The sequence below is a fragment of the Hyaena hyaena genome, unplaced genomic scaffold (genome assembly GCF_003009895.1).
Source record: "Hyaena hyaena isolate Hyena2069 unplaced genomic scaffold, ASM300989v1 scaffold_1521, whole genome shotgun sequence".
NCBI classification, from domain to species: Eukaryota; Metazoa; Chordata; class Mammalia; order Carnivora; family Hyaenidae; genus Hyaena; species Hyaena hyaena.
This window is the reverse complement of record NW_024082155.1, coordinates 68,051-82,179: the sequence shown is the minus strand read 5'-3', so window position 1 is coordinate 82,179 and position 14,129 is coordinate 68,051. Positions and strand designations below refer to the sequence as shown.

The 14,129-nt window shown below is 33.2% G+C and overlaps 1 protein-coding gene across 1 annotated transcript in view; it reads right to left on the bottom strand.

Moving 5' to 3' along the window:
* Positions 1–14,129, bottom strand: part of LOC120225841 (protein eyes shut homolog) — a 160,414-nt gene that overhangs the window by 120,949 nt on the left and 25,336 nt on the right. The gene's annotated exons all lie outside the window — the stretch shown is intronic.

The following is a 14,129-nucleotide window of genomic DNA, read 5'->3' as shown; positions in this document are numbered from 1 at the left end:
TGATATTTTAATTTAATTACTATTGCATATACAAAATGTTCAGGTATTAAGCCTATTAAACTATCTTTCCCAATCTCTTTCTTCCATAGTAAAGAAACAACATATATAAAATATCAAAGTATATAAACTATTGATTACATTTATAATGAACTGCCCGAACCAGGACACACACACACACACACACACACACACACACACACACAACACAGCCTTCCTTTTCTTAATAATGTATTCAATTATCTCACCCTTTTTCTGTATTCTCTGACTTGTTCTTTGCTTCCATCTTTTAGTTTGTTTTTACTGTTGACATTCAAATTTCTTGTGCATTTCATGGGTCTTTTATAAATATGACAAAGGACCTCAAAAAGAATTTTGTTTAAGCAACTGAAAATGAATTTAATTGTTCCCAAATCAGTAATTGAAAAGTGTTTTTTAAAACTTTGGGATAGGTTTTTTGTTAATATTTTAATAACTATTTGGATTTAAGTTTATTTAGTTTTCTCTAATTTAAGAATTCAGGGGCTTATTTTAATTTATTTATTTTTAATAGTTTATTGTCAAGTTGGTTTCCATATAACACCCAGTGCTCATCCCCACAAGTGCCCCCCTCCATGCCCATCACCCCCATCTTCTATCTCCCCCCCCATCAGCATTCAGTTTGTTCTCAGCATTCAAGAGTCTCTCATGGTTTGCCTCCCTCCCTCTCCCCAACTGTTTTTCCCCTTCTTCTCCTCCATGGTCCTCCATTAAGTTCCTCCTAATCCTCCTATATTTTACATATGATATTTGTCCTTCTCTGCCTGACTTATTTCGCTCAGCATAACACACTTAAGTTCCATCCATGTGGCTACACATGGCCAGATTTCATTCTTTCTCATTGCCATGTAGTATTCCATTGTATAGATAAACCACATCTTCTTGATCCATTCATCCATTCATGGACACTTGGGCTCTTTTCCTGTTTTGGTTATTGTTGAGTGTGCTGCTATGAACGTTGGGGTACATGTGCCCTTATGCATTAACACTCCTATATCCCTTGGGTAAATTCCTAGCAGTGCCATTGCTGGGTTATAGGGGAGTTCTATTGTTATTTTTTTGAGGAACCTCCACACTGTTTTCCAGAGGGGCTGCACCAGGTTACATTCCCACCAACAGTGTAGGGGGGTGCCCGTTTCTCCACATCCTTGTGCATCTAGAGTTCTATGATTTGCTCATTTTAGCCACTCTGATCGGTGTGAGGTGGTATCTGAGTGTGGTTTTGATTTGTATTTCCCTGATGAGGACGAATGCTAAGCATCGTTTCATGTGTATGTTGGCCATCTGGATATCCTCTTTGGAGAAATGTCTGTTCATGTCCTCTGCCCATTTCTTCACTGGATTATTTGTTTTTCTGGTATGGAGTTTGGTGCATACCTTATAGATTTTGGATACTAGCCCTTTATCTGATATGTCATTTGCAACTATTTTTTCCCATTCCGTCAGTTGCCTATTTAGTTTTATTGATTGTTTCCTTTTCCATGCAGAAGCTTTTTATCTTGAGGAGGTCCCAATAGTTCAGTTTTGCTCTTGATTTCCTTGCCTTTGGGGATGTGTCAAGTAAGAAATTACTGTGGTTGAGGTCAAGGAAGTTGTTTCCTGCTTTGTTCTCTAGGGGTTTGATGTTTTCCTGTCTCACATTCAGGTCCTTTTTCCATTTTGAGTTTATTTTTGTGTATGGTGTGAGAAAATGATTCAGTTTCATTCTTCTGCATGTTGCTGTCCACTTCTCCCAGTACCATCTGTTAAAGAGGCTGTCTTTTTTCATTGGACACTCTTTCCCACTTTGTCAAAGATTAGTTGGTCATACACATGTGGGTCCAATTCTGAGTTCTCTATTCTATTCCATTGGTCTATGTGTCTGTTTTTGTGTCAATACCATACTGTCTTAATGACTACAGCTTTGTAATAGAGGCTAAAGTCTGGGATAGTGATGCCTACTGTTTCGGTTTTCTTCTTCAATATTACTTTTGCTATTCAGGATCTTTTGTGGTTCCATACAAATTTTAGGATAGTTTGTTCTAGTTTTAGAAGTATGCTGGTGCAGTGTTGATTGGGATTGCATTAAATGCGTAGATTGCTTTGGGTAGTAATGACATTTTAACTATATTTATTCTTCTGATCCATGAGCATGGGATGTTTTTCCATTTCTTTGTGTTTTCTTCAATTTCATTCATAAGTTTTCTAGAGATTTCATCATACAAATCTCTTATATATTTGGTTAGGTTTATTCCTAGGTATTTTATGTCTTTTTGTGCTTTTGTGCATGGGATCAGTTTCTAGATTTCTCTTTCTGTTGCTTCATTGTTGGTGTATAAAATTGCAACCTATTTCTGTAGGTTGATTTTATATTCTGCAACTTTGCTGAATTCATGGATCAGTTCTAGTAGGCTTCTGGTGGAGTCTGTCAGGTTTTCTATGTAGAGTATCATGTCGTCTGTGAAAAGTGGAAGTTTAACTCTATGGGATGCAGCAAAGGCAGTCCTAACAGGAAAATACATTGCACTACAGACCTATTTCAAGAAATTAGAAAAAGCACAAGTACAAAATATAACAGTGCACCTAAAGGAACTGGAAGGAGAGCAACAAGAGCACCCCAAACTCAGTAGGAGAAGAGAAATAATAAAATTCAGGGCAGAAATAAACAATATAGAAACCAAAAAAACAGTTGAACAGATCAATGTAACCAAGAGTTGGTTTGTTGAAAAAATAAACAAAATTGACAAACCTCTAGCCAGGCTTCTCAAAAAGAAAAGAGCGAGCACTCAAATAGACAAAATCATGAATGAAAATGGACTTATTACAACCAACCACTCAGAAATACAAGCAATTATCAGGGAATACTATGAAATATTATATGCCACCAAACTTGACAACTTAGAAGAAATGGAAAAATTTCTTCAAATTTAAGCACACACTACCGAAATTCACACAAGAAGAGAGTAAATCTGAACAGACCCATAACTAGTGAAGAAATTGAATCAGTTATCAAAAATCTACCAACAAATAAGAGCCCTGGGCCAGATGGCTTCCCTGGGGAATTCTACCAGACATTTAAATCAGAGTTAATACCCATTTTATCAAACTATTCCAAAAATTAGAAATAGAAGGAAAACTTCTGGACTCATTTTATGAAACCAGCATCACTTTGATTTCCAAGCCATACACAGACCCAGCAAAAAATCAAGGGCTTATTTTTTTTTTTAATGTTTTTTATTTATTTCTGACAGAGAGAGAGAGAGAGAAAGAAAGAGAGAGCGTGAGCAGGGGAGGGTCAGAGAAAGAAGGAGATACAGAATCTGAAGCAGGCTCCAGGCTCTGAACTAGCCGTCAGCACAGAGCCCAACATGGGGCGAACCCACGAATTGTGAGATCATGAACTGAGCCGAAGTCAGACTCTTACCCAACTGAGCCCCTCAAGGGTTTATTTTTAAAAATTGTTCTTGAATATTTCTCATAACCTTTTGGACAAGGTGCAAAATGATCATTTTTATTAATCCTATGTGCTAATCACATGAAAAAGAAATATCTAAGGCTTGTTTTTCACTAGCTCATAGTTTAAGTATATTTATTATAGATTTAAAGTAATATTTATCTATCACATTTAAATTCCAAAATTCCTCATAATTATAGAAAGAAAAGAAAAGAATCTTTTAAATTTAATTGACAACTCAATTTTTTTCTATAGTAGCATAAAATCCAAAATGTCTGCTAATTTTAATTTTTAACTTGATAGGTTTTAATTCTTTTTTGCATCTAATGGTTTTCTCTGTGGTATGAGGTTAGATTTACGTAAAGTTGTTTTTGATTAGGAAAAAGTTCACCTGATAGCAAAAACACACATTAAACAGATTGCAAAACTGGAAAATTTTGGGTTAATGAGAGGTATACTAAGAGGTATACTAAGACATAGTCTTAGGAACAGCAATAAACTAAAAAGAAAAAAAAAGGTATTCTTATATTTTTCTTTCATATAGAAATATCATGTCACAGTTTCACATTTGCCCATCTCTGGAATCCTTAAATTTAGCTCTATTCTATCCATATTGTATGAAATTTATTTTTAAAAGATATATTTTAGCAACAAGTTAACTTATCTTTGATTGTTTAAAGGCCTAAGCTATAGGTTAATATAATTTTATGATATAATAGAACAAAATTTTCAACATAAAAATCTCCAATTGTTTTATAATATCAATAAGATTTATGATTACTGCTCATAATTTTGGGAAAATGAAAGTGTGAGCTGAAAGCTATAAAGTTTGAAAATTTTTAAATAACATAAAGAACATAGTTTTAACCCTCAAGTGTTTTGAATCCATTATGACTCTGTGTTTCTTGTTGCTCCAAAGTCATTTTGCTTAATTTCAGTTAACTGACCCAATTCATTACCTGATTTATCAAATTTATAGTTCTTTCATTAAAAATGTGTTAAGATACAAATGATAGCAAATCAATATTGACAGGTAAACACTTAGAGCAGCATTTTAGAAAAGCAATGAAAATCAAATAAACTTTCAGTCAAGATATGAATTTTTCTTTATCAAAATCATCTTTAAAAGTTATGCCTAATTAAAATTTCTTTATCAAGTAAAATTTCACCAGGTAGTATTTTTGAAGTAAATTAACTTCAAAGAGAACATTTTCGGAAACAAAGGGATTTTCTTAACCTGAAAGTGTGAATGATATCATTTTTTAAAAATGCTTTGATTTGAAGAGGTACCACACTTTGTTTTCACGACTTTGATTCATTGTTGTGTAGACAGAGTTAAACTCAAGATAATACTGAGAGGTGTGCTGGCTGTTAACTTCACAGTGATTAATGGCAAGGCAAGATATCAGGCATCTAAGAATTGAGAAACTATTAACTTGGGAGAAAGCTGAAAAAGCCAGAGGAAAATAATAAGTCACACTAACAAAAGGCAATGGAAAAGCAAGACATTGCTCCTGATGGTATTTTAATGTATTCCTGAATCTGTGCTAAACTGTCAAAGGATGTTTTAAAACATGTTTATGTGGTTTAAATCCAAACTTGCCTATGAAATAGAACCAGGAACTAATACATCAATATAGGAAAAATTATGAAATAGATGAAACATAGTAAACAAGTATTCTATATTTTTGATAACAGAAATTATAAGAACTTTTAATTCTTATGAAATTTAAAGATTTTTAAAATTAAAATTTTAAAGGCCAGATAGAATAAAGACATGCTAATAATAGTGTGTATAGGTAGCTCTCATATACAACCTAGGGTCATTACACAACCTCTATTTATCCTCACAGCATACTCACTAGGCAAGTGGTTGCTTCATTTTTTTAAACATTTTCTAAATTTCATGAATTTTGTAAACCGACATTCAGAAACATTGCTTTTATAAAAAGTATTTCATCACAGTTCAAATCAATAATTAAACTTTGTCTTTTTCACTTGCTTAATATATATGTCTTCCGTAATTATGTAATATTTGTGAAGGTCGATACCATGACTATATTTTTACTATTAAATATTCATAACATGTGCAAAAAATTAACTCATAAAATTAAATATGCATTTAATAAACTAACTTGAAATCTATGTTTCTCTCATTATGCAACATTAGTTATTTCTTTTAAATAATAAATTATTTTGATACTATTTTTCTAAAACTACAAAGGGAGTATTTCAGTTCAAAAGACTGAATAACAACCTAAGTTAAACTGAACGATTTTGCAAAAAAATTAAACATATTGTCACCTTACAATATTTATAATCTAATTTGGTTCTGTTCTTTTTTCAAAAAATATATTTTATAACTCTATCCTTAAAATTTTCATACTTCATTTGAACACAAAGATTTATCTATACATTTAAAATATGACATACAGTATGCCATATTGGGAACATTTTATATTCTTCTGTGTGTTTCCCAGGCATAGATGTAATATTTCCCAAGCACTGTCTCAAATAACACTGTAACATGTCTTTCAGAAAATTCCATTTGCTTATTTTTTTTTGGCACATATTTGTTCACTCATTCATTTGCTCTATTTTCTATTGTTTTTCATTCAACATTCACTGAGCACATAATGAACACATATATTTCAATATACTGGAATCTCCATATGCAAAGATGAAAATAAAATGACACCTTGTCTAAATGCAGCAGCATGTAAGCACATAAAATCAGACAAACAGGTGCATATATACCATTTGTAGGATGTTCTGGGTTTTGTGGATTGAGAGAGAGAAAGAAGTAATGAAACATGAGGGAGTTAGGGAACACTTTGCTAAGGAAGCAACATGTGGGCTGAAATTGGAAAAATGAATTTGTTGTATAGCTTCATAATGACAGGCAGTGGAAAAAGAAAATCATTTTAGGAAGGGGAAATGGCATACTAAGACCATTTCAGCAGAGTATGTGAAACAGAATGGCTGAATTTAAGTTTTTGGAGATATGTTTAAGTCAGATTTTGATTGTTTTTTAGGAGACACACTACTGGTTTATTTGACAATTCTTTGTTCTTCATACCAATTAATTGGGGAATGATTAACATCACTGGCCCCTATCTAGAAAATTCCAACACCCACTCCCTAATCCTTTGTGACAAGATCAAACCAACCCCCTTTCTGATGCTCCCCAGTACATTCCCAGATGCCTCATGTGTGAACTGTAGTCCCACACACATAACTGTCCATGGTACTGAGGAGTACTATGGAGTATTGAGAAATGTGGGCCATATTAAATGGAAATAAGGATAAAGATGTTAGATGACTAACATGATCACATATGACATCATATTCTGACATCATAGTATATGACTGTATTGTACTTTATCATATTGAAGGTATAAATCATTTGTGTGGTAAGATATTCAAACTATAAGAGAAAAAGCAGAAATCATCCATAAAATGTGTAAAGTTTTAAGATTCATTGGAAATCCAGTTATGAAATGTGCTAGTTTTTAGGGCATGACAGCTCAACATTTGTTGATTACTGCTTCACTGACATGAAACTACATCAGGACATATCTGTTTTTATTTTCTTTTTACACTTTATGGTCTTAAAGATAAACATTGAAAATATTTTATTCATCTATATACATGTTTACATTTATATATACTTATATACAGAGACACACACTGCTTTATAAAGCTCTCACTAAGTTTTGAAAAATAAAATTTTGATTTCTTTGAAATGATTGTTTGGGAAGTTTTCTTAACAATTTGGCAATCATAAATGTGATGTGTTTAGTAGCTACATTATGAACAGAAATAACAACTTAAGCCCTATGAAAATAGTGATCAAAATAAACTCAATGTTTCAGCCAAATTATTTCATTCAAAAAGTTGTGTCCACAACCATAACATGATTCTCTTCAATATTATTAGATAATCTACTCAATGCTCATCATGTTTATATATTTCACATTGTGACATATGAAGTTGTGTGTATGTATACATATATATATTTATTTATTTATTTATTTTAAGTTTATTTATTTTGAGAGAGGAGGGGCAGTGAGAGAGGGAGAGAGAGAGAATCCCAAGCAAGCTACACACTGTTAGCCTAGAGCCTGATGCGGGACTTGAACTCACAAACCATAAGATTTCAACCTGAGTTGAAGTCAGAAGCTTAACTGGTTGAGACTGAGCTACCCAGATGACCCACACTGTGTATGATTTTTAAGTTGTGTTATCAGTGATGGAGCTCTGAATGCATTATGTAATCAAGTTAGAAGACATGCCCTCTGGTTTTCTTCAATACCCTGGTGTGGAAGTTGTTCCCCCTCCATCCCCAACTATCTGGAGTAAAGTAGGTTCAACTCAGTGCTGTTCTCTCCATTCTGTCATCTCTATTCATCATTAGCATTTGACTGGAAATCATATGGTACATTATTTGGAAGCAATAGAGCATGACATGCTAGTTAGAAACAACAGCTCTGATTAAATGTTGGGTTTGTGAATTTGATTCTCACCTTAGGGAACTAACGCCCACATCCGTCTGCATGAGTTAATTTGTTCCCAGAGTATTTGCTTTCCATCATAAGCTCTGGCCTAAGAACAAAAATAACCTAGTCCAAAAGATTCTTGGAACCATCTGCTCCACTTTGCCTTATGAGACTTCTGTTGTTATCCTTTACTAAAGCATGACTTTGGTGATGTTCGTAATGACGTATTGTTTTCCTGCTGTTTATTTTGGCTTTCTTCCTATAAGGATTTAGAATTGTCTCCAGCTGCCTACAGCTTAGATAGCTAATTATATAACTTTAGCCTTATTGAGTGCAAATGGAATATGTAAAGGATTTTTTTAAATTAAAATCTTTGAGTTGTCAACTTATAAAATAAATTCTTATGGGAGTTTTCTGAAATTTTTATAATCATAACAACATACTGAGTTGTTAACAACTTTCTCAAACTATACATTTGTATTGGAATGTGTACAATTTAAAACAAAAAAGAACAAAACTGAGAGTAAAGTTGGTATATGTTGCTGTCTATAATTATTAACTACTGAAGATAAAAAACTACTAACAGCTGATTTGAATATCACTCTCCAGATTCAACTGTGAGGTAAAATAAAAAAGAAACAAAATTCAATCAGATAAACAGAAAACATTTTCAGAATCTTGTCTGAAAGCAAAAGCATGAAAAATAAGCCTTTCAAAGAATGAATTTTGTGGATTTCCTTCCTTTACTTTCCTCAGAATATTTTGTTTCTTACTTTGGTCCTTTCTTCTCCCACCTTCTGTTCCTCCATTCTTCCATTTTCCGCTTTGAAGTAATTTTCTTTCTTAGCCCTCTCACCTTTTTATCTTTCTTGCTCTTCTTACGACCTCTCTGGGACCTCTTCCTCATTTTAGATGCTAATTGGCATTTGCTAATTGAAATTTTAAAAGCTGAGTATTATAAGCACTTTAGCACATCACAAAATTCTGTGATCATAGGCAGATTTCAAAATAGTTTCATGTGTAAAATAGAAGATGCTAAGGCCTCTGCTGTCTTTTAAAGACAGTGTGAAAAACAGAATATGTGTCTAAACTTTACACTTATTTTCACAGTGCATTTCTAATTCTGCCATTCTCACACAGTTTGAAAACAAACCAAGCTTGTATTGGTTTCTGTCTTGTGTGATTACTGCCATCAGAATCTTGGCCTATTAGCTCCTTCAAAGGACCACGGACATCACAGATTTTACAATATTCATTCCAGATTCTTCTATGTCTATGTTTCATAGTTTCTCACAGAAAATCAAATATGAATAAATAGAGTAACAATCCTAGAGCCCCTGAGCACCCCCTGTCTGGAGCCCCTGAGTCTCCCTACCCGGCCCGGAGCCCCTGAGCCCACTGCTCCCGTGCACGAGTGTACCGGTAAAAAAAAAAAAAAAAAAAAAAAAAAGAGAGAGAGAAAAAGAGATCATTTTTAGGAAGTTCAATTTCATATTCCATTTTTTTCAGTTAAATTGTACTTTTAAGATATTATATATCTTATATATAATATAAGGTTAAATTCTCTAGGAATCAAATATTGAGACAAAGTTTGGTGTATAGAAGGGAGGAGGGAAAGAGGTATCCTGGAGAGGGTTAAAGTGAAGAGCCATATGATGCTCAGAGCCTTTGGTAACCCAGGGCTAGTATGGAACTAAAAATAGCTGATCAGAGCGGAGATGGCTGGGCTTTTATACCTCTCCATCCAAAAGTGTTGGGTGTGCACTGCTCTGAGAAGACGAGACGTATGATCTTCGGAGAGGCAAGCCTTCTGGTAAGGAAATCACTGAGGTGGCTGCCTGCTGAAGGCTGCCTGCCTTCTGCACTCTTCAGCAGCTGAGCAATAAGTCTCCTTGAGCGATGTGGGCGACATGTTTCCACATCCAGCATCTAAGAAATTGTTCACATCTTTGGTCTTTGGCTGATTGATTTTGTTGTAAAACATGACATTTTCCTACCTCATCTTTGTTAGGGGAATTTTTGATGTACTCAAAACTCATACTTCTTGGTACTATTTTATTCAAGATACACATTAGCTTCACTTTAAGTTTTAAATGTGGGTAATATTTACCAGCTTTTGTTGGCAAATGTCTTTGACTTTTCTTTATTCTTTCTCCTTTTGGGAGTACTTATAAATATAATTACTAGTAAAACTCTTGCTATTATTCATTCTTTACTTTTCCGGACATTTTCTATATTTATTTGAAAAAAGGATGCTTCCAAATAAATAGTGTAGTTATCTTTAAGCACGGGAAATAATAGTGCCTTTAAATCTGGCACAAAGTAGAGGAAGATAATAAAGACTCATATTTATGGGGTTTATTAGCAGTACTATTTAGACATTACAGGATAAGTGAGAGAATACCTTTGTTTATATACACCACACACACACACACACACGCACACGCACACATGCACACACACACAGAAACACATCTTGACCATGTTTCAATTACATTTGAATTTAAGGAATTTATGTACTTATTCAACCAAAATGGGTTAACTGTCACTCAGATAATAACTCAGGTGCTTCTTAAGCAGTCCTAATAATTCCTCTTCCATTGTAAATGCTCAATAAATAAATACTTGGATGACAATTGATCAGTCTTTAGACTTACTGGGATATACAGCTTTTCATATTTTTAACCTTAGAAATCCTTGTTTTGCCATTAGCTTAAAAGTTTGTTCATATGCAATAAAGAGTAACATTAGCAAACGTAGTCATTTGAGTGCTAAACCTGGTGTGAATTTTCCAATTGCTGCCTCCACAGTGAGAATATTCTCATATATAGTACTAGTTCTTAAATATATGTACTGATCTTTATGTTCTTTCTTTTAATTCAAGTGTATATTTTTTATATTTATAAAGATTAATGATTCTAAATTGATAATTTTGGATTATTTTAAAACTTAAAGGTATGTTATCAAGGAACAACTTATTTATAACAATGCATGTAAAAGAAGTAATTTTACATATGTTTCCCTGTTAAATGTTTAAAGAAAAATAAGCATTTTTTCTTAATTTGAAAATTACTCACAGGAAATTAGGGAAACTTCATTAATCTGAATTCTTAATAAATCTATATGTAATCCTTAATAAAATTTAGGAATAATAATTTAATTAAATGAAATAATATATGCCACATTTATAATAATGCCTAGCATCTAGTAAGTGTAAAATGAATATTAACTCTAACAGCAACTAAGTAAACAAATAGCTAAGTTTGTTTCCAATTTTAATAAATAAATAATAATAAAACTGTCAAGTTCTAAAATTTAAGGAATATTTGTATCATTCTGACAGAAAACACTATTTTGATTGTAATAAACAAAACATTTTAAAGAACAGAAAAAAAAGATGTTTTTACTAAATTAAATTTTCCTAAATTAAATGAGATGTTTTAATATTGAGCCAGATTTATCTGCTTGAAACAATTAAGTTTCTTAGTGTATATCAGACATATTTTTAGAAGCTACTAAGGTAAGATTAATTATATTACAGCTTGCAATGTATTACCTCACTCAAGATAATAATATGTAATTAGTTGAATCACTGTCTATTTTCAATCTGTATCTCTAATTTTGAAAAATTGCATAACTGCAACTGACATATGTCCATAGTCAAAATATTATTTGGAAGATTTGCAGACTATTTACTAGTGGCATCAATGGTCATTGCCTCTACGTAAGCTCTGAGACAAAGCATTGCAGAGAGAAAGCCTTCTGTGCATTATTCCACATAGGGGAATTACGTGTTGGCAAATATCATTCAGGCCTCAGATACTGGTCTTCTTATACATGGTCAAGCATAAATCATTATACTTACATATATCATATACTTGACCGCATGTCAGTAATTAGAGACAATCTAAATATGTCATGTCCAATATGAGTAACCATCCACTAAAAAACAAACTCTAATAAGCAATCTGTCTAATCATGGGCAATCCTAAAGGGCACCTTCTTTTATTTTTTATTTATTTTTTTTATAATTTTTTTTTTTATGTTTTATTTATTTCTAGGAGAGAGAGAGACAGCGTGAGCAGGGGAGGGTCAGAGAGAGAGGGAGTCACAGACCGAAAGAGGCTCCAGGCTCTGAGCTGGCAGTCAGCACAGAGCCCGACGCGGGGCTCGAACCCACAACCGTGAGATCATGACCTAAGCGAAAGTCGGACGCTTAACCGACTAAGCCACCCAGGCGCCCCATGGGAACCTTCTTTTAAAGAAGAATTTGTAGGGCATCAAATCAAAAACAAGTTCTACAGGGTCTTTAAAAACAAATTAACCTGCAAAACTCAGAGAAATATTTATAGATACACAAACTGGGTTTGAGTTTTTTCATTCATCTTTTTTTCTCATTTTCTGGGTGAAGAACCTTCGACAGAGCTGGTTTCTCTGAGACTGAAGTACTTCTGACTTCAAAAATACTGAAGACCTTTGTGCTGTTTACCAATATTTCTGTTATTCGTTCTGAAGATATGAGGATATAGAACCTCCTAGCCTCCTTCAGGTTAGGTATGGCTTGTGACTGAATTTAGCCAGAGAAATCTGTGTAGATGGGGTATATGTTACTTAAGGTTGAAAGCAATTAATTGCTGGTAAAAGCCTTTCCCGGGCTCCTTTTCAATGCAACAGCAATTCTGGTTGATGTGGAAGTACAAGGCTGAATATCCTTTGCTTGATAATTGTCTTGGAATGTCAACTAACCTTGCAGTTGTGCCTGTATTAGTGAGAAATATATCTTTCTTGTTCGAAGTCTCTGCAATCATTTGTTTGTTTGTTTCATTGGTTGGCTACCCTGGCACAGCATCATATTTAGATAAATAAAAACAAATTCAAGCTTACTCCATTATCATGCCTGTGAATGAAAATTGAAAGTTTTTCTAGAAAATTTAACATTTTTACCTACAAATCAAACTTAAACATACTTACATATTTCTAACCCAATGAGGCTTGTACAAGTTTGAGACAAATCTTCAAATATAAGTTAATTTCTTTACATGGATAGTCGACAGTATGTAAAGCTCATCAAGTACAAGGTTAGCTTTTCGTTTCACCTCAAAACCCATGTTATCCACTGAACACCAAGTTCAGTGGGGAATCATCTCAGTGGGGAACCTGGAAAAAATCCTATTTCTTAACCCTCCTATACCCCTCACCACGCATAACCAATTACATAGCAAGTCATATTGACTCTTAACATATACTTGTATCATTGGTGACATTTAGCCTGCCCTGCATCTTTGGAATATAATAACCAGATTCACTCTAAACTCCCAATCTCTAAATTATCCTCTATCCTTATTAATTAAAATATCATGCTTAAATTCAAATCAGATCATGTATAAAATACTTCAATTGATACTTCCTATAGTATCCATGAACTTCCCTACAACTGTATTTCACATCTTCCACTGCAATTTCTTTGTACACATCATTTGTCTTCTTTTTCCACCAACCTATGACTTGTTCAAGGGGAGATCATGGATTGTATTATTAATGGAAGTTTGAATAAGGCACCCTCAAAGTTTAATTTTTGATTAATTTTCCAATTGCCATTTATCACTTTGAAGCTGAACAGAAGTCAAATATTTTTGTTGATAGAGCTGCTCAGAAATAACATATCTTTTGTTAAATTAAGAATTAATCCAGCATGGACAAAACATGAAACATTTGGAATTTAGGGTATACAGAGCATAAGCAACATCTTGTATTTGTCCACAAAGCACACATGCACTTATCTTATTTGAGTCTTGAAAATAAGACAAGGAATATTATTTTTTATTGCCTACTAAAAATATTGTAGTTTACCAGGCACTGAGGAGAAATTTCAAAGTTTCAAATTAAAGAGCATTACCAGGGCTATTGTAATATAATAGCATCTAAAAAGGTAAACTTATTCATCTTTGTTTAAATATGTCTGAAAATTCAAATCGCAATAATATAGAGAATTTGCTAAGCTGTATCTCTATAATGAGAAAAATGTGCATGCAAAACGATCTGACCAAAAAACAATTATAAATAAAGGAAACAGGGTTTTAATAGGGTTGATGTTTGAGTGGATCTGTTCTTAAAAACTGCCTTCATATATTCTTTGATTTGAGAAAATCAGAGAGAAAAAA